Source organism: Pogoniulus pusillus, chromosome Z, assembly GCF_015220805.1.
Source record: "Pogoniulus pusillus isolate bPogPus1 chromosome Z, bPogPus1.pri, whole genome shotgun sequence".
NCBI lineage: Eukaryota > Metazoa > Chordata > Aves > Piciformes > Lybiidae > Pogoniulus > Pogoniulus pusillus.
In genome coordinates this window covers 114,890,133-114,908,624 of record NC_087309.1, presented here as the reverse complement: position 1 = coordinate 114,908,624, position 18,492 = coordinate 114,890,133, and positions in this window count along the sequence as shown.

Below are 18,492 nucleotides of genomic sequence, written 5' to 3'. Positions count from 1 at the left end.
TTTTTGTAATTGAGATACGACCTTCACAAGAGCTTCCATCCTCCTTGTTGGTCCTGGGAGCTGCCGGGTGGGTCCCGCTGCTCTGACTGCCATTCACTCAAATCCAGACAACGTTCCCGGGGTTTTGGTACCACTTGTTGCCCTTGAGGGGTGCGTAGTGACCTGGTTCAGGAACGGCACGGCAACCAGTCCTTGGCCGCATGGTCCATCAGCTCACAGACACCGATGCAGTGGAAAGCAAATGGTGTTTATTAGTGGGCAACACTGGGTTATATAGTGTGGGTTAATACATCATTTCCATCTGCTTACATCATAAGCGGAATATTATTGGTTATGGCAGTATGGAGAGGGGCCCTATCTTTCCCTACAGCATGATATCTTCTGACTGCCAGGCCCTGGCTGCCCACAGGGATAACATACATGGCCTGATGCCTCCCTCGTGTTGGATTTGTCCCACTGGAAAGTGAATTTCACCTGTGAGTTCCACAGTTAACTTTTAACCTACAACACCAGACCAGCTAAGATATGTAAGGGTGAGCGTGCACGTTTATTTTTGTTGACTTACCATCAACTCAAGACAACAAAGATGAATACAAGGATGGATTCTCCTCTGTTTTTGGATAGATGTCACCTTGATTATTCTAATTTTTTATATAAGAAAAGAACTCTGATTAAGTGCCTTTATCCATAACACTTAGATAGTCATAGATAGTAAAAAAAAAAAAAACAAATTCATTGTTTAGCATTTTTCCTCAAGGTTGTGGTCATGACTCTACTACTGTTTTGTTCCCTGCTGAGCAAGAAGAACCCTTTTTCAGCCAAGTGGAAAGGTATTTGATATAGGTATTGTTCCTCAGAGTCATCGTTGTGACTCTTAACCACCATTGTGACCCTGACAAGTAGGGTTAACCCATTCAGGTTACAAAGATTCACCTCCCTTCTTGCTCACTGAGTAGGATGAGGCACAAGGCATTCTTTAAGCAAACAGGGTTGAGCACCTGTGTTTAGCTGCTGCTTTAAAAAGTGTTAAAGTGACAGTAAAGATAAACCATCATGATCTCCAAAATGTCCAAGCATTAGTGACCAAAGACTTCATGCAAGGCACTTTCTGGAATCACAGTGATGCACAGGGAATTAAACAGAGGAAAACAAGAGACCTAAATCCCAAAGAAAGTTTAATGGCTAGGCTGAGTATTGCCCTATAAACTCTCCTACTGCTGCCTGTAGGGATGGTCTAATTTCTGAAATTCCATATTCATTTTACTTCTAGAAGATTGCTCAGACTATCTTTGCAAATACGAGTTTATATTTGTAGGAAATAATTAACCAAAATGAACCAATATGCACAGCTGGAGGATGTTCTTTCCCCAGGCTGGTCACATTGTTATTTCTCTCTATAAATATCCCTTCCTTTTACAAATCTGTGGAACACTTTCAAAGACATGATGCAGTGAAGATTAGAGTGATGAGACATACAGTGAGAGGCAAATAGCCACAATTCAGGTTCCTAGCTCTGGAAATTGTCATGCAAGTGCATCTAATTGAAAAGGCGAAATAGCACAATTTAAGAACACTCCCTTCCTGGACTGGTGAAAGAGTATGATTTTACACTTTTTAAAACTGTGCAAACCAAATTGTAGGCAATTTCTATATTTATTCTACTGTAAGAAAGCACCCACCTGGAATTCTCAGTGAAAGTAACATAATAGAATAGTAGAGCAATATAGAAATTGTAGAGTTGGAAGTCATCTCTGGAGCTGGAATGATACACTTCTGAAGAAATCTCTGACAGCACAAAGCAAGTGACCTAATTGTTAGTAAAAGAATCCTTTCTGCTGCACACTTGATGGCTGACAGTTTAAGTCATCCTTACTCACCTTTTCACTCTGTCAAATAGACTAGAAAGCTGAATGAGTAACCTGATAACAACCTCTGAAGTAAGACTGTGAAAGTGGCATTTTCTAGGGCAACAAAGAACCAAACCATTTGACCTTTTAAAGATCAGATTTAATGTCAGTAAGAAACCAGTTGGAAGCCATGAAGGAGAGCTGTTATGCCTCCCTATGAGTGCACCTCAAAGTAGATGGATAGTCCTGTTTTTTTCACTAATGTATGTCCATAGAACAGGTATAACTTTTCCTCAAGTATACAGGAAACAATGGAGAAATCCAAATTAAAGAGGAAAGTGATTGTAAACCCAATATTTTTCACAGTTTTAGTTATTTAGTAGCTAAACAAAGTCGTTGAAAAAAATGTTTACAAATAAAAGAAGTTCAGAACATTTCTACACAGTACAAAATACCCTCAATTAAGAAGCTCATCATTTAAATGAGTGTACTCTAGTAAAGTCTTTAGTATTTTTTTCTTTTGCTTCCTCTGCTATTTAAAAACCCAAGAGGAGAACAGTTGTAGATGTAGCCATCTAAAAGATACCTAAAGTTATCAAGTTTACACACCAAATTTTCATTGTTTTCCATCAAATTCCATTTCAAAGACTAAGTTTAGATTTGACATCTCTATATTTTCTATTATTTCAAAGACTGAGTTGAGGAATAGATGAGGATAGTTAGGCCTCATGCTAAATATAAAATTATGTGAAGCCACCTGTTTTCATTCCCATTTTATTTAACGATCCTTGAGACTTGTATCTTTGTAAGAGGAATAAGAAAACAATACCAAAGGTAAAGAAGCCTGTGTTCTAACATCAAATGAAAATGGTAGTGTCAGAGAGTAATTGTTTTTCTTTTTTACCCAAATTTCTAAGTTGTCCATATTTCCTGTCCCTTCCTTTTTCTAGAATCAGACATATGGGAACCTGATAATTTTAATAATTAATGTATCTAAGAAATTTTTTTTAAATCTCCAACCTGAACTACATTCATGTAATTAAGACACACAGATTATTGACTTGCTTCATAATGTAATTTTCAGTTTTGTTTAGTTACACGGTTTTATTGTATTCTGCTATTATCTTTTCCTGTTGTGGTTTTTAAAGAGCCAACAGAAATGAAACTCTCAGATGAATTGGAGAGAAAGCTGAATTATATTTGGAAAGAGAGATACAGAAATAGATTACAAGGCAGATACAAAATCCTTAGCAACTCCCTTGAATTTTCTCCTAACCCAAAACTAAGTCTATAATCCCCAGTGCTCCAATCTTCCCTTCCCAGCACCTCTGTCATCCTGCTTTATTACAGGCAGAACTACTTTTCATACTATAACATGGACAGAGCATTAATATAATAGAGATGATGTACAACCTTGTTTTTCTAACACACTTTTCCTTTTCATCTCCTGTTTTCCCACACCATCTGGCCTGTTATCTCTTTCTCTACTTCTCTTCCACGAAGGAGGCATCCTGTAATGTTTGGGAACCAGCACAGCTTACTTTCTACACAGATAATTAGTCTTCTTCTTTGCATTCCTCTTTCTTGCATTCCCACATAGGAGATGATTGTCCTGACTATCAACAGTTGCATCATTGCCACTGGCTGAAGCACAAAGGGCTTCTTCATTTATCAGCTGTATCTGTTTTGTGAGTAATTTAATTATTCCAAACAACGTGAAAGAAAGAAGAAGTAAAGTCTGCAATCATATTTCAGAATGCAAATGATAGCAAATGTGCACAAGGGTAGGGTAGGATGTTTTGAATTGATTTAATTTTGTTTGGTTTTCCTATAGATATCATAAATTAAGCCTCTGGTCTATCCAGTGCAATATACTTTCTCCAACAATTATAAGATGATTATGGAAAAGAAACTGTGTAACAAATGAGGATATTAGTTGCAAAGCAGTTTCTCATTTGAAATTATTTTGCCCTCCAAGCCTTCTTTTGTTGTTAAGTAAAGAACTTGAAAAGATTGATTCCATAACCTGTGACAATGTTTATCCACTCATGTTAATGGAAACTTGTATGGAGTTGAGGTAGCTATCATAATTTTGGCCTTAAGCTTTATAAACAGTTGCAGCATGTCAGATTGTGTTTCTAAACTAAGAACATGGTATTTTTTTTTTTTGTCTTTAGTAACCTGTGGATCATTATGTTGCATGTACAAGATCTTGTTACTTGCAATTTGTACAACAACTTCACCATGAGAGTAGTGAGAGTCTGGAATGGGTTGCCCAGGGAGATGGTTGAGGTCTCATCCCTGAAGGTGTTTAAGGCCAGGCTGGATGAGGCTGTAGGTAGCCTGATCTAGGGTGGGGTGGAATTAGATGATCCTTGTGGTCCCTTTCAACCCTGACTGATTCTTTTATTAAGCAAAGCTTATTTCTATGCACTTAGTGGTCCAAATACGGTTTCACTGCTTGGTTCTATGTTTCATTTTATTTTCCCCTGAAGGTAATGAAGGTGTTTTGTCAATTTTTTTCTTGGAAGATTAAATTTAGCAGACAACTTTCTACAAAGTATACATCTCCCTACTGAACTTGGTATTGGCTTACTCTATGTAGCCACAGCGACCACATTCAAGTGATTCTTCCCTCCTTTAGTTTCTGTGTTTTCCAACATAATCAGATTATGATTGAGTGTAACATTAGTTCAAGTTGTATTAAAGCTTAAGAAGTATTCAAAATCAGTCAAATCAAGCTGTGTATCCATTTCAGTCATGCTAAGCTACTTCTGTAGGCAATAATAGTTTTGTTCTTTATAACAGGTATAATAACGTTATGTTTGTAACATTGAGGGAAGCATGGTGCAGGAAAGATAACACATGGAAAAATTTCATAGACTTTTCTTTCCAGCTTTTAAAACTGTTTAGGGTTCTAATTAAAATTCCCAGAGACTCTAACCAATAACAGTTGTTATTGTTGATCAATAACAATTTGTAGAGTACCCTCCCCTCATCCCCCTCCTTTCCCAAAGAGAGGGATTAGATATAGGGAGAGAGAGAGGTAAGCACACCCCAATAAATCAATCTCACTTGATTTGGAAGTTAAAATGAACTGTTTAACAGTAACTTAGAAAGGTATCTGAGGTAGGGAAGTTTACAAAGGGTAGGGAAGGGAAAATAGCAAAATACAAAATGTATAAATACAACCCGAGTTGTGTGATGGTGGCTTTGTCTGCCTCGTGTCTGCCACGTGGTATGCTGGTATGCAGGCAGAGATGTGCAGAGTGAGGTGCAGGGTGAGAGAGAGAGAGGAACAGGAAGTCCCCTCCTTTTATGGGACAGGAAAGGGGGAGTGGGCAAACCGTCACCTGGTGGTGTTCAGACCCACCCCTGGGGAGGGGTCAAGACCCCTAGGGCCAGGCTCAGGATTACTCCTGGAGTGTTAACCCTATACAAAAAATTATTCAGTATAAACATAAAACTGCCTTCATTCTTTGCTTGGCATCAATGCCATTTATGTTAGTCACCGACATGACACTAGGTCATAGGAGATAGCCACAATCACCAAAACACTATGGATAGGTGGTCTTTAAAAAGGCATACAGCAGGGAATTTACCTGCTGTCTTTGAGGAATCTGGGAATTGTCACAACTGAGAGCAAGCAATGCATCAGCCATGAAAATCAGCATTTCTAATCTGGGAACAGTGTCATGGTCGGCCTAAACAGGCCAAAATAGACTTATATATGTTCTGGCTTGCCCAAACGTGTTTTTCTGCTCTTCCCTCATGTTTTGGGGAGAAACAACCACAGGAAAGAGGACAAAGAACCTGAGTCTAAGGACCCTGTCTTGCCCAGACTTATTTTGCTCCTGTTTACATCCTGTGGTGAACAAGGTAGGTACATTTGGCTTGTGCCTGCCTCGTGCGAGGCCTATGTTTTTCCCAAATTTGGCTAATGTAAGCCTATGGTTTCACTTAATATGGTCAAGCTTGTCTAACTGCCATTCTGATTGGCTATTTTGTGTCCAAATGTCTATTAGTCTTGGGCTACATTGATAAAAAGAGATGAGTAGGCACCACAATGTGCTCTGCTGTCATATTCAAGCTTGTCACTTGCAACTGATAGCTGTTGCTTGCCGCCATTGTTCTTTGTTTCTGGCAGTGCTCTGCCTCACTGCGTTGTTGCAACCTGAAGTGTATGGAAACTGCCTGCCTCGAATTTACCAAGAACAGATTCTAAATGACTCCACATGATAGGTCTGCATAACCATCATAACATCCATGATGTGATGGTTTGGGTGTTCCCCCCACACACACACTTTTGGAAATCACCCAGCCTAGACTCAGCCAGCTCTGGAAATATGAATGAAGCTTATATTTACAGCTAGCACAATATACAAGCAGATATTTACAGTATGTACAGTTATATACAGAAATATACAAGGTAAAAAGGTAAAACAGAAACACAACTCCCCTCTCAGAAACCTGAGTCCCCAGGAGGGGCTCTCAACCTTACCCCTGTCCCAAAGAAGAGTGGAGGTTTGGCCAGAGGGTTTAGGAAGCAAAGTAGATTAGAAAAGAAATGGAGGATGAAGTTAGAAGAGCAGATGTGGCTCCAAGCTTGCCAGCAACAGAAGAGAAGACTCCCTTATCTATGTTTTGCTTTTATTCTTACACATCTCAGCAAGCCTATGAGCGAAGTAGACATCACCTTTTATTTTTTCCTTTCACAGCTTGTAATCTAGTTCTTCTCACTAAAACATTCCATCTATCTTCAAACTAGCACACATGATAAGACTGCACATTGCAACACATCCTGCCTACATCTGTCAAGATGAGGATCCCTGGAAGCAACACACAGATTGTCCAGAGATATAAGGACCAGATCAGAGATTGTCTGCCTCCTTTCCCCAGCACCCTGTAAAGCCTGGGAAGAATAGGAAACCTCAATGGATGACCAGACACCAACAGAATTCCCTGAAAACATTTTGCCACAGGCTGTGATACAACAGTATCAGGGGGTAATAACAGACAGGGCAAAGGCCTGATACAAGTCAATCCAAATCCATTTATTGCACCCCAAGCTTAGGTTTATATACTTTTCTATCAGAAGGCTACACAAGAAGGTTCCAAATAATCTCAGACTCGAATTGGTTACATGCACCTGTGTTAGAACTATGTTAGGATTACACACTACTTGGCGTAGACATTCTTCATATTCTTTCAACAGTACGTATATTGTGTCTGGCAATTCTACATCAGCAGAGAGAGGCAAAAAACACAGGCTCCAGGCTTACACTTGTTTACATTTGCTACACCAGTCTCTAAAGTCATTCCAACCTTCCATTTTATCTCTAACTCAGCACTTACTGAACTCTCTCCTGTCCATAGCTGGACAATAGCTGCACCACAATCACACAACTCTATAAAATCACTGCATTTAATATTACTATATCCAACATCTCCCCTTTTTCTGTTTTGTTTGTTTGTTTGTTTATTTTTGCCTTTTTTTTTTTTTTTTTTAATAAAGGCAGTGCTTTCTATCTCCTTGCAAGGTGACTTTTACCAAAAGATAACAAGTACAGCACTTTAAGCATTGCTACCAAAATAGTTGTTTCCCATCTTTATCTATGAGTAGGAATTGTTGAAAACTCAAGAAAATACCTAGATTCATTAAGCATTACATATGCAAGCACAACCATTATCTCAGCGTTCAAGTTCTTGCCACAGTATCTGTCTTCTGAGCTGTTATCCATCAGAAGCCTGTAAATATACATGAACAATTGCATAAACCAGAAAAAGAGAATCTAGGGTTAATCTCTCTGCATGGTGTGACCACAGAATTTTCGATTTTTTTATTCTCTCTCTCTTCTTAAAAGAATTGTTGGCATTACAATTTCTGATAATCAGGGGTTGTTATCCATAAGAAAGCAGTTTTAAAAAGTAAAAATGTATAAGGTTTTCTTTTTGCAGTTCCTGTTTCTTGTACCCTCTTTTTTTTAAAAAAAATTGTTTTTATATAATCCTTATCCTATAATGCTATGTTAATATACAGAAAAGACTTAAGAAAAAATATTTTATAATATTCTTTTAAAAACTCTTAACTATATTATCAACTTAAAAAATCTAAACCAGTGAATCATTACTGAGGAAAGAAAGCAAGAAAATCTAAGAAGATGATACATTCATGGAGCTCCTTGAAAATACTATGGTAAAAAGAAAAGAACCTTAAATCAACATAAAGGAGATAATCATTAGCCTATACATCCATAAAACAAATTCTTTTCACAATATTCCTTTATATTCCACCACTTACTTAGTTAAACTCCACCAGTGCTGCGTATAGGGGCACAACCACTTCCCTACCACTGCTGGCTACAATGTTCTTGATGAAGGCCAGGATGTTGCTTGCCTTCTTCGCCACCTGAGCACGCTGCTGGCTCAAACAGCACTTAGCAGGAGAGCATCTTCTATGTAATTCATGCTCATTGGTATAATATACACTGCTGTCTACAGATCTCCCTGGCCTAAAAAAGTGCCTTCTGTACTTCCCGTAACACAACCACGCTGATTCGGTACCTTGCTGCTTTGATGGTTTTGAAAAGCCGAGGGATAAAAAAAAAACCAAATAAAAAAAAAATCTTTGTGAAGAAATCTTTGTGAAGAAAAAGAGACCAACAAAATAAGGATCCTCAGTACAACATTCATTATGAATTATTAATGTTGTTTGTGATATGCTTTATGAGAATGTAAATATAGGCAACAGAACAACTGCATGAAAAGAAATGCAAAGAACTCCTTCACTGATGAATATGACTCATTTAACTGACTACCAAACCAACTACCTCTCTCATGGGTGGGATGATTCATGTTGGCACATGTGAGCAAAAAAGCTTTTTCCTGTTAAACATTTGTGTTTGGGGTTGTCGGGGATGATACAATTCACGCCTAAAACAAATCAAGTTCCCAGTCTGACATGCATCTTTGGGGCTAGCCACAATCTATTTCTTAATGGGAACTTGATCCTGGCTCCTCAGACAGGATTTTTCTGGAGATTGTGATATTTGAAATAAGGAGGTACAGGAGAAAAAACTGCAGGCCCTGAGAGATGGGGTATCTGCTCCTTTGTGACAGAATCATCATCTTCTTTATGAGGTTTGAGCTAGAGCAGAACCAGGCACTCAGTCCCCAGCCTGTGGCGCTGCTTGGGGTTGTTGTGGCCAAAGTGCAGAACCCTTCACTTGGCCTTGTTCAATCTCATCCCACTGGCCTCTGCCCACCCATCCAGCCTGTTTAGGTCCCTCTGCAGGGCTCTCCTACCTTCCAACACATTCACACCTGCCCCTAGCTTGGCGTCATCTGCAATCTTATGGATGCTGGACTCAATCCCCTCGTCGAGATCATCAATAAAGCTATTGAACATGACTGGGCCCAGCACTGATTCTTGAGGCACACCACTAGTGACAGCTGCCAACTGGATGCGGCACCATTCACCACCACTCTCTGGGCCCAGCCCTTCAGCCAGTTCTTGATCCATATCAGAGTGAAGCTATCCAAGCTGCCAGCTTTGCTGGGAGCTTCTTGTGGCAGACAGTGTCAAAAGCTTTGCTGAAGTCCAGGTAGACTACATCTACAGCCTTCCCCACATTCATCAGGTGAGTAACCTGATCATAAAAGGAGACCAGTTGTCAAGTTCAGGGTGGGTTTGCACAGGCAGTGGCTGCTTCTAGCAATGAGAGCACTGATAAGGAGTTACTGTCAAGGGCTGGGCTGCAGACTATGTGCAGACCAAAGGCACTGGCACGTCTTGTGCCCCACCCTGGGCAGCAGGTGGTCAGAGGTGGCACCACTGGGGAGGAGTGGACAGGACAGGTGACGATCAACTGACCAACAATGGATCCCACGGATGTCATCTTCAGGATCAAGCTGAAAGATGACCCAGGTCAAGTCAATAGCTGGTGTCCCAGGAGGACTCTATCCCTTCCGCTTTCAATCCTGATCTGTGTGCTCCTGAATCCAATTCCAGGATCTAGGTCATGGACCTTGTGACTCAGTTCCAATCACCTCAGAAGCTGTTTTCACTCCTTCATAGGCTGCTAATATCTCTTTCTCTGTTGCAGTGTAATTTATCTCTGAACCTCTGTAGCAATGTCCCCAGAAACCAAGAGGATGACCACGTGTCTCATTTGGAGCTCTCTGCCAAAGACTCCAAGTTGGACCATTGTCACTGGCAGCCGTGTACAGAATGTTTTTAATGTCCGGACCAGATCTCACAGGTCCCAAGCCCACTGCATGGACTATTTCTCGTTTGATCTGATCAAAGGCTGCTTGTTGTTCAGGTCCCCACTCAAAATTGTTTCTCTTACGAGTCACATCATGCAGAGGTTTGACAATCTGACTGAAACCAGGAATGTGTAGTCTCCAAAATCCCACCACACCAAGAAAAGAAAGTGTGTCCTTTTTACTGGTGGGAACTGCCATGGTGGAGACTTTGTTGATCACATCCTGAGGAATGTAACAGTGACCATCTTGCCACCGCAATCCCAGAAACTGAATTTCTTTGGCAGGTTCTTTGACCTTGTCTCTCTTAATGGCAAAACCTGCTTGCAACAGAATGTCAATGATTTTGTTACCTTTCTCAAAGACTTCCTCAGCAGTTTGGCCCCACACAATAATGTCGTCGATGTACTGGATGTGCTCTGGAGCTTTACCTTTCTCCAGTGCATTGTGGATGACTGAGTGACAGATGGTTGAGCTGTGTTTCCACCCCTCAGGCAAACGATTGAACTGGTACTGGATTCCTCTCCAGGTGAATGCAAACTGAGGCCTGCACTCCTTTGCTATAGGAATAGAGAAGAAAGCATTAGCAATGTCTATGGTTGCATACCACTTAGCCTCCTTCGATTCCAGCTCGTACTGGAGTTCCAGTATGTCCGGCACAGCTGCGCTCATGGGTGGCGTCACCTCGTTGAGGGCACGAAAGTCAACTGTCAGCCTCCAGTCACCATTAGCTTTGCGCACAGGCCAGATGGGACTGTTGAAAGGTGAATGAGCTTTCTCGATGACAGCCTGACTCTCCAGTTGACGAATCAGCTGATGAATGGGCAACAAAGAGTCACGGTTAGTTCTGTACTGCCTGTGATGAACAGTTTGAGTAGCAATTGGCACTTCCAGATCCTCTATGTCATGATGTCCCACAACTGCAGATTCATCAGAAAGTTCAGGTCTAATGGACAATTTGAATTTACCATCCTCAATCTCTACAGATGCTATTCCAAAAGCCCATTTGTGACCCTTAGGATCTTTGGAACAACCTTGTCTCAAAAAGTCAATTCCCAAAATGCAAGGTGAATCAGGACCAGTTACAATAGTATGTTTCTTCCACTTTTTACCAGTTAAACTGATCTCAGCCTGCAACTTAGTTAACTCTTGAGATCCACCAGTGATTCCAAAGATAGAAATGGACTCTGTCCCCTTGTAATTTGGTGACAATAGAGTACACTGAGCACCTGTGTCAACTAAAGCCCTGTATTTCCGAACTTTTGAACTGCCAGGCCACCTAATGAATACATTCCAATAAATTCGGTTCTCTCCACTATCCCTTTCATCCTCCTGGCTGGAGGCAGGGCACCCCTAATGCTGAACATGGCATGTAGGGTGTACACAATGATTGGTGTTGTTGTGAGAGGAATTGCAACTGTTGGAACAATTGCAGTTGCTCTGGGGAGCTGAAGAAGTGACAGCTACTTTCCTGGCATTGCTGCCTCTGTTTCTGCCACTCTGCAAATCCCTAACTCTCTTGGAAAGAGCTGAAGTAGGTTTACCATCCCATTTATTCATGTTCTCCCCGTATGTGTCACACAGAAGTATCCAGAGTGACGCACGCGATTGCTGATGTCTGGGTGGAATTTGTCTCCTCCTGGGCTGGAATTTCCTTGCAGGAGGTGGGCGTCTGTTCCTGATGGCAGAAACATGCACCCATTCAGATGATGCAGGAACGGTATCCTTTACCAGATTGGTAATATTTTTAAGATCCTCCTTCATTTCTTTCATGCTCTCCTTAATACCATCTCTAATACCATCTTTAAGCTCTGTAGTCATAGTCTGTATGGCACAGATTATACCAGAATGTGACAAGCAGTCCTCTATCTGCCTGAGCTGATCAGTGAACTCCAACAGTGAAAGACCTTCCATTATCACTCCTTCATAGGAATTTGCTGGCCAAGATGTTAGCACAAGACGAAGGAGCAAGCTTAATCAGCTTCTTCATGAGACCTGTTCCCAAAGGAATATCATCAGGCTCATGTGTGGCATGATCTCCATAAAGCACTTCCTTCACAGCAAACTCCTTCAGAAGCTTAATTCCCTGCTCAATGGTGTTCCACTTCTTGGCAGCCCATGGCAAATCATCTTGGGAAGGTTATCTCATAGCCACAGCCAACAGAAGGCGTGTCCACAAGCTAACCCTACCAAGAGGACTTGCCAGGTATTTATCCACTCCACCCTCCTTGGTGAGTGGTCCCAGCTGCTTGGCAGACTTGTCTCCTACCTGCAGGGCACTAGCACCAATGCCACGGCATCTCACTAGCCAGCTTAGGATTGGTTCACCTGATTCCCTTGAGTATTTCTTTCTGACCTCCCTGACTTCTCTGAGAGGATCCTTCGAGCCCTGGATGTCATCCTCCTTCTCTTCCTCCTGTTGATCTGGTGTTACCGGGCCTAACAGAACCTTCCTCATAGCACTCTTAAACTCTTTGGAACCATCCTCTCTCTTGGCAGCCAACCTCACAACTCTCTTCTCATTTGAGTATTGATGTCTCAGCACATTTGCAAGGTCTCGCAGATTTACTGCCTGCTCTTCCTCCTCTTGCTGATCGCCAGAGGTCCCCTCTCTTACATCCTCCTTTGAACCACACTTTGTCTTAGCTTTTGCCTTAGCAGGTGCCAGAAGGGCCTGAATAGCAACAGACTTGGACGTATCTGCTGGAGGGTTTGAATTATTAGGGGTCTGACCTGGAGCTTGTGAGTTCAAATCTGCCTTGCTTTTAACAGGAGGATTTTGGTTCTGGTCTGCTGGCTGGGGATTCGAATTGGCTGAGCTGGTGTCATTAGGATTTGGACTGACTGGGCTAGCGTTACCAGCATTAGTGTTACCCGCATTAGTGGGATTATTTGATGTCCTCCTGGGATGCCTGCCAACCCTGATGTGTTATCCTTGTTGCTAGGAACATTCTGATTTTGGGTACCTGCCTGTGCTTCTGTGACTCCTGCCAAACTCTGCCCGTTGTTATTGTTATCATTATTGTTTATATTACCAGCAGGAACATTGGCCGTGTTCCCAGAATTTGGAGAGGAGGGAGGAGAGGCTGCAGGGGGGAAGCAGATAACTGTGTTCCCTTGTTTTGCTGTGAAAGAGACGTCATTTGAGGCACAGAATTTTTCCTAGTTCTTACAGAAGCTGGTTTTGAATTTTTCACAAATAATGTCAAAATTAATATGAATATTAAAATCATGAGACATACATTAAAAATTGAGAGAGCTAAAACAGTTTTGCACTAGCAATTTCCTAGACAAACCCCTGGAATCCCAGTCTTGGGCTGAATTATTCGTATCAAAGAATAAAGCAGAATTTTGATTGATTGTAACATTATTGATAAGTGCTCCTGTAATATTACTGGTAAGGTTTTCAGGGACATTAAAACCAGCATAACCAAGGATAAAATCACCCCAGCTCCAGAAAATGCTTGAAAGCTTAGCTTTGACCTTCTTATAAGCTACATGAAGCAAGAAATAACAAATTTGATCTTTGGTCCAATTGTACACAAAAATCCAGAAAACAAGCCACACAATAATCCCCACCAAGTACAATAGCTGCTTTACCAGCTCTATTTTAATTCCCAGAGTTAGTTACCAGTCACTCAAATAAATTTAGCCCCACGTTGGGAAAGCCAATTAAAAATGTGATGGTTTGGGCTCTTACCCGCCCCCCCACACTTTTGGAATTGCCCCAGCTAACTCAGACGGCCTCTGGAAATATAAATGAAGCTATTTATTTTACAGCAACAAAGCAGATATTTACAATATATACAGTTATATACAGAAATATACAAAGGATAAACAATACAGAAGCACAATTCCCCTCCCAGAAACCTGAGTCCCCAGGAGGGGCTCTCAAACCACCCCAATACCTTCCCTTGCCCTCTCAACCTTACCCCAGTTCTCAGAAAGAAGAGAGGTGCAACCAAGAGGTTAGGGAGCAAGGTTAGTGGGAGCAAGGTTAATGAGATGTGACTAGGTCTGAAGGCAAAGGCAGAATGAAAGACAAAATGGAGAATGTTTTACTTCTTCTTCCCAGAGTTCTCAGTGTGACTGTGAGTGAAGAGACACAATTGTTTTTCATTTCACTGCCCATTATCTAGTTCTTTTACCAAAACATTCTATCTTACTTCAAACTAGCACAGACCTGATTCATGCTGCTGAATCCAGTTTAGGATTTCCCCACTGCCTGCCCCCAGTATCAATGGTGACATCATTACCATCAGTATTTGGTTTGGATATTCATTTGTATGTCTTTGTCTCTGTTTCATTGGATTATTCTCTCTACCCCAGATGGTTTAGTTTCTTTCCCAATCCATCAGTCTCCTTATTCCCTTTCTCTTCCCTTTGGGAAGGCAGAGGGCTTCATAGAGAGCCTCTGACACTCCTCTGGTGGCCAGCCCAGACCTAACCCCTGACAACTTTTCTCCTAAGTCTTCTTTTCCCCTTTTCTCTTATTGAAGGAAATTTAAATCAGTAAAATGCATAAAGTAAGATTCTTACTGGGGGAAAGAAAGTGTAATTCCTCATGCTTTGATAGCACTGAAATCATCTTTAAAGCATGCTCAAAAGTTACACCACAACCAGAAATTAAAACCAAGAACATACCAACATGGTGTACTTCCTTCTTGCAGATAAATAATTTCCTGAGAGAAAAAAAAAAATCTGTTCTTTGGAATGTCAAGCTTTAAAATGAACATACATGGTTGCCACACACACTTTAGTCTATTTCATGGAGAAAAAAACCCCAAACTTGTTACTTATTTATAAATTGCCAGCAGATCACCTCACAGCCTGCACCAGTATAGGCTGAGAGGTGATCTGCTGGAGAACAGTCCTGTGGAGAGGGACCTGGGGGGTCCTGGTGGATAACAAGTTACCCATGGCACAGCAATGTGTCCTTGTGGCCAAGAAGGCCAATGGGATCCTGGGGTGTATGTATTAGGAAGAGTGTGTCCAGCAGATCAAAGGAGGTTCTCCTCCCCCTCTACTCTGCCTTGACGAGACCCCATCTTGAACACTGTGCTCAGTTTTGGGCTCTCCAGTTTAAGTGGGACAGAGATCTGCTGGAGAAGGGTCCAGCAGAGGGATAGAAGGATGATAAGGGGACTGGAGGGCATGGCCTGTGAGGAGAGGCTGGGGCTGTTTAGTCTGGAAAAGAGAAGACTTAGAGGGGATTTGATAAACGTCTATAAGTATCTGAGGGCTGGCCAGGCGGGGGGGACAGGCTCTGCTCACTTGCTTCCTGGGATAAGACAAGGAGCAATGGGTGCAAATTGCAGCAAAAGAGGTTCTGCTGCAACACAAGGGGGAACTTCTTTACTGTAAGGGTCACAGAGCACTGGAATAGGCTTCCCAGAGAGGTTGTGGGATCTCCTTCTATGGAGACTTTCAAGGCCTGCCTGGATGTGTTTCTGTGTGATGTGTGTTAGATAGTATTGTCCTTGTCATGGTTTGGGCTCTTAACCCACCTTTGTAGGTACCCAGCTAACTCAGACGGGCCTCCAGGAATATAAATGAAGCTATTTATTTACAAGCAGCAAATATACAAGCAGCTATTTACAATTATGCAGTTATATACAGAAATATACAAAGGATACACAATACAAAAGCACAACTCCCCCCCAGAAACCTGAGTCCCCAGGAGGGGTTCTCAAACCACCCCAACACCTCCCCTTGCCCTCTCAACCTTACCCCAGTTCTCAGAAAGAAGAGAGGTGCAGCCAAGAGGTTAGGGAGCAAGGTTAGTGGCAGCAAGGTTAATGAGATGCAGCTTCGTCAAAGCCCAGAAGCAAAGTGAGAGACAAAATGGAGAATGCTATCAAATGTTTTCTTCTTCTTCCCAGAACTCTCAGCGAGACTGAGAGGAGGAGATACAACCATTGTTTATCTTTTCACAACCTGTTATCTAGTTCTTTAACCAAAACATTCTAGCTTGCTTCAAACTAGCACAGTCCTGCTCTATCAGGGGGATTGGACTCGATGATCTCCCAGGGTCCCTTCCAACCCCTAACATCCTGTCAGCCTGTGTGAGCCTGTGAACTCTATTTAACTACTTAAGCCTTATTACTATTATTCTACTGAAACTATTCCTAAACTTAATATTGTTATACAATTATGATATGCTATTGCAATTCATAACTATTTAATATCTTATCCTATTGCAATTAAAAACTTACCCAGTAAACTCCTAAAACTCTAAGGTCTATTACAATCAAAATTAGAAACATTATCAGGATTTTAATTTGCAAAGAAGCTATCAGAAATGCAGTCTGGTCCCTTTAAGAAAAGACGTTTATTCTTCCCCCCGGAGTCTGTAAATAAAAAAAATTAGGAGAAGGTATGGTGAGCCCCCACAAGTTCGGCCAGCAGGTGGGCAAGCAGGCAGGCAGGTGGGGGAGTGGAGGGTAGGGGGGCTGTGGCAGTAGCCATAGCTGTCCTGAAAGCTCAAAGCATCCCACACAGAGGTCCCAGATCCCATCCATACTCAGCCTCCTGGGGGTCTGCCTGAATCTTTAGCTGTGCGTCTCTTAGTCCTGGGGGATGAGCCACAAAGTCTGGGGAATGATAAGAGTCAATCTGAGACTGCTTCTTTCTTGGAAGTTCTGTGATCGGAAGAAGGTGATGAGCAGTAATGGCATGCAGCTTCTGTGTCCTGTCACTTTTTCCTTCTTCCTTTCCTCTTCTTCGTCCCAATGCTCCATTTTTGCAACTCGAAAGAAAAGCTTCTTAAGTAGACACTTTTTTAGAGCTGCAGATGCTTAAAGGAGTTGGCAATTAATCTTGTAAGACTTTTTAAGGCATTCACCTAATTAGAAATTCTTCAAATACCTCTGCTTTGCTAACTGTGTTACTTTCCTCTGTTTTGCTGTTCATTTCTTCTCTTATCAGCAGGTTTACGAGCCTTTTGAAGATTTTTCTCACCACATCTCAAGTGAATTAAAAAGCAGACTTTTTGAACTGCAAAAATAACTTTTAAAGCTTCAATGTCCATCTCTCACAGAGAGAAAAAGTTCTGAGCTCTTTTTTTTTTTTTTTTTTTTTTTTTCTTTTGGTCTCTTCCTTCTCAGACCTCAGCAGATTTATGACTTTCAGCCAATACAGCTTTCCTGATGTTTATCCCTGTCATAAATCTTCTGCTTTCATGCAGACCTCTGTTGTTAAAACAGCTGGCTTAAGTCCTTTAAAAGTCTGAAACAGTTCATAACAGCAACTTTTCATGCTTCTTAATGATCTCTTTTCATAAGTAATATGTCTCTTTCTGCAGAAGAAGCTTGAATCCCCACAGTACAACCTCTAGCTCACCTTTTCATTCAGCGGTTAAGATGTCAATTAGATTCAATTCGGGCCCGATTCTGCTTCCTTTCAGCAGACTGATCCAGAGGTGCCCTATGACTGGCTGTCTTTCTGACAGTCAAATTTCCCCACAAGTAGGGGTCACCATTTGTCACAGGCTGTGATACCATAGTATCAGGGGGCAATAAGAGATGGGGCAAAGGCCTGAGGCAAGTCAATACAAATCCTTTTATTGCACACCAAGCATGAGTTTATATAGAATCATAGAATCAACCAGGCTGGAAGAGACCTTGAAGGTTCCAAATCATCTCAAACTCGAATTGGTTACATGCACCTGCATTGGGACTATGTTAGGATTACATGCTACTTGGCATAGACATTCTTCATATTCTCTCAATAACATGTATATTGATTCTGGCAATTCTAAGTCAGTAGAGATAGGCAAAAACCACAGGCTCCAGGCTTACACTTGTTTACATTTGCTACACCAGTCTCTAAGGTCATTCCAATCTTCCATTTTACCTCTAACTCAGCACTTACTGAACTCTCTCCTGTCCATGGCTGGACAATAGCTGCACCACAATCACACAACTTTATGAAATCACTGCATTTAATATTACTATATCCAACAACATTTGGGGTACAGTGTGAAGCTGTAGCTAGCCCTCCAAGTAGGGAAACAGTATTTTGTGAGTAAATACTTAAAGCCTCTTGTAATTCACTAATTGCCTTCTGCCATAAGCAGAAAGCTGCTCCTTGAGTCCATCCAGTGGACAAGGGGTATAATTAACTGCAAGCAGTAACCTCTTCCAATTCAAATGAGTTCAAATAATATTGCATTATTGCTCATTATTTAATCTAGATCCTACATTATTCCTCTGTATAATGTTTCCATGACCGTTGCAACAGAATCCGATTATTGTTAAAATTAGTGCTTGGGGAAGGCAAGATTTCTGGATATAAAAATTAATAAACAATACTAATTTTGGAAAAAATGTCATCTCACATTAATTACCCTTCCATCACAAACAGTCAAGAATTGAGTGGC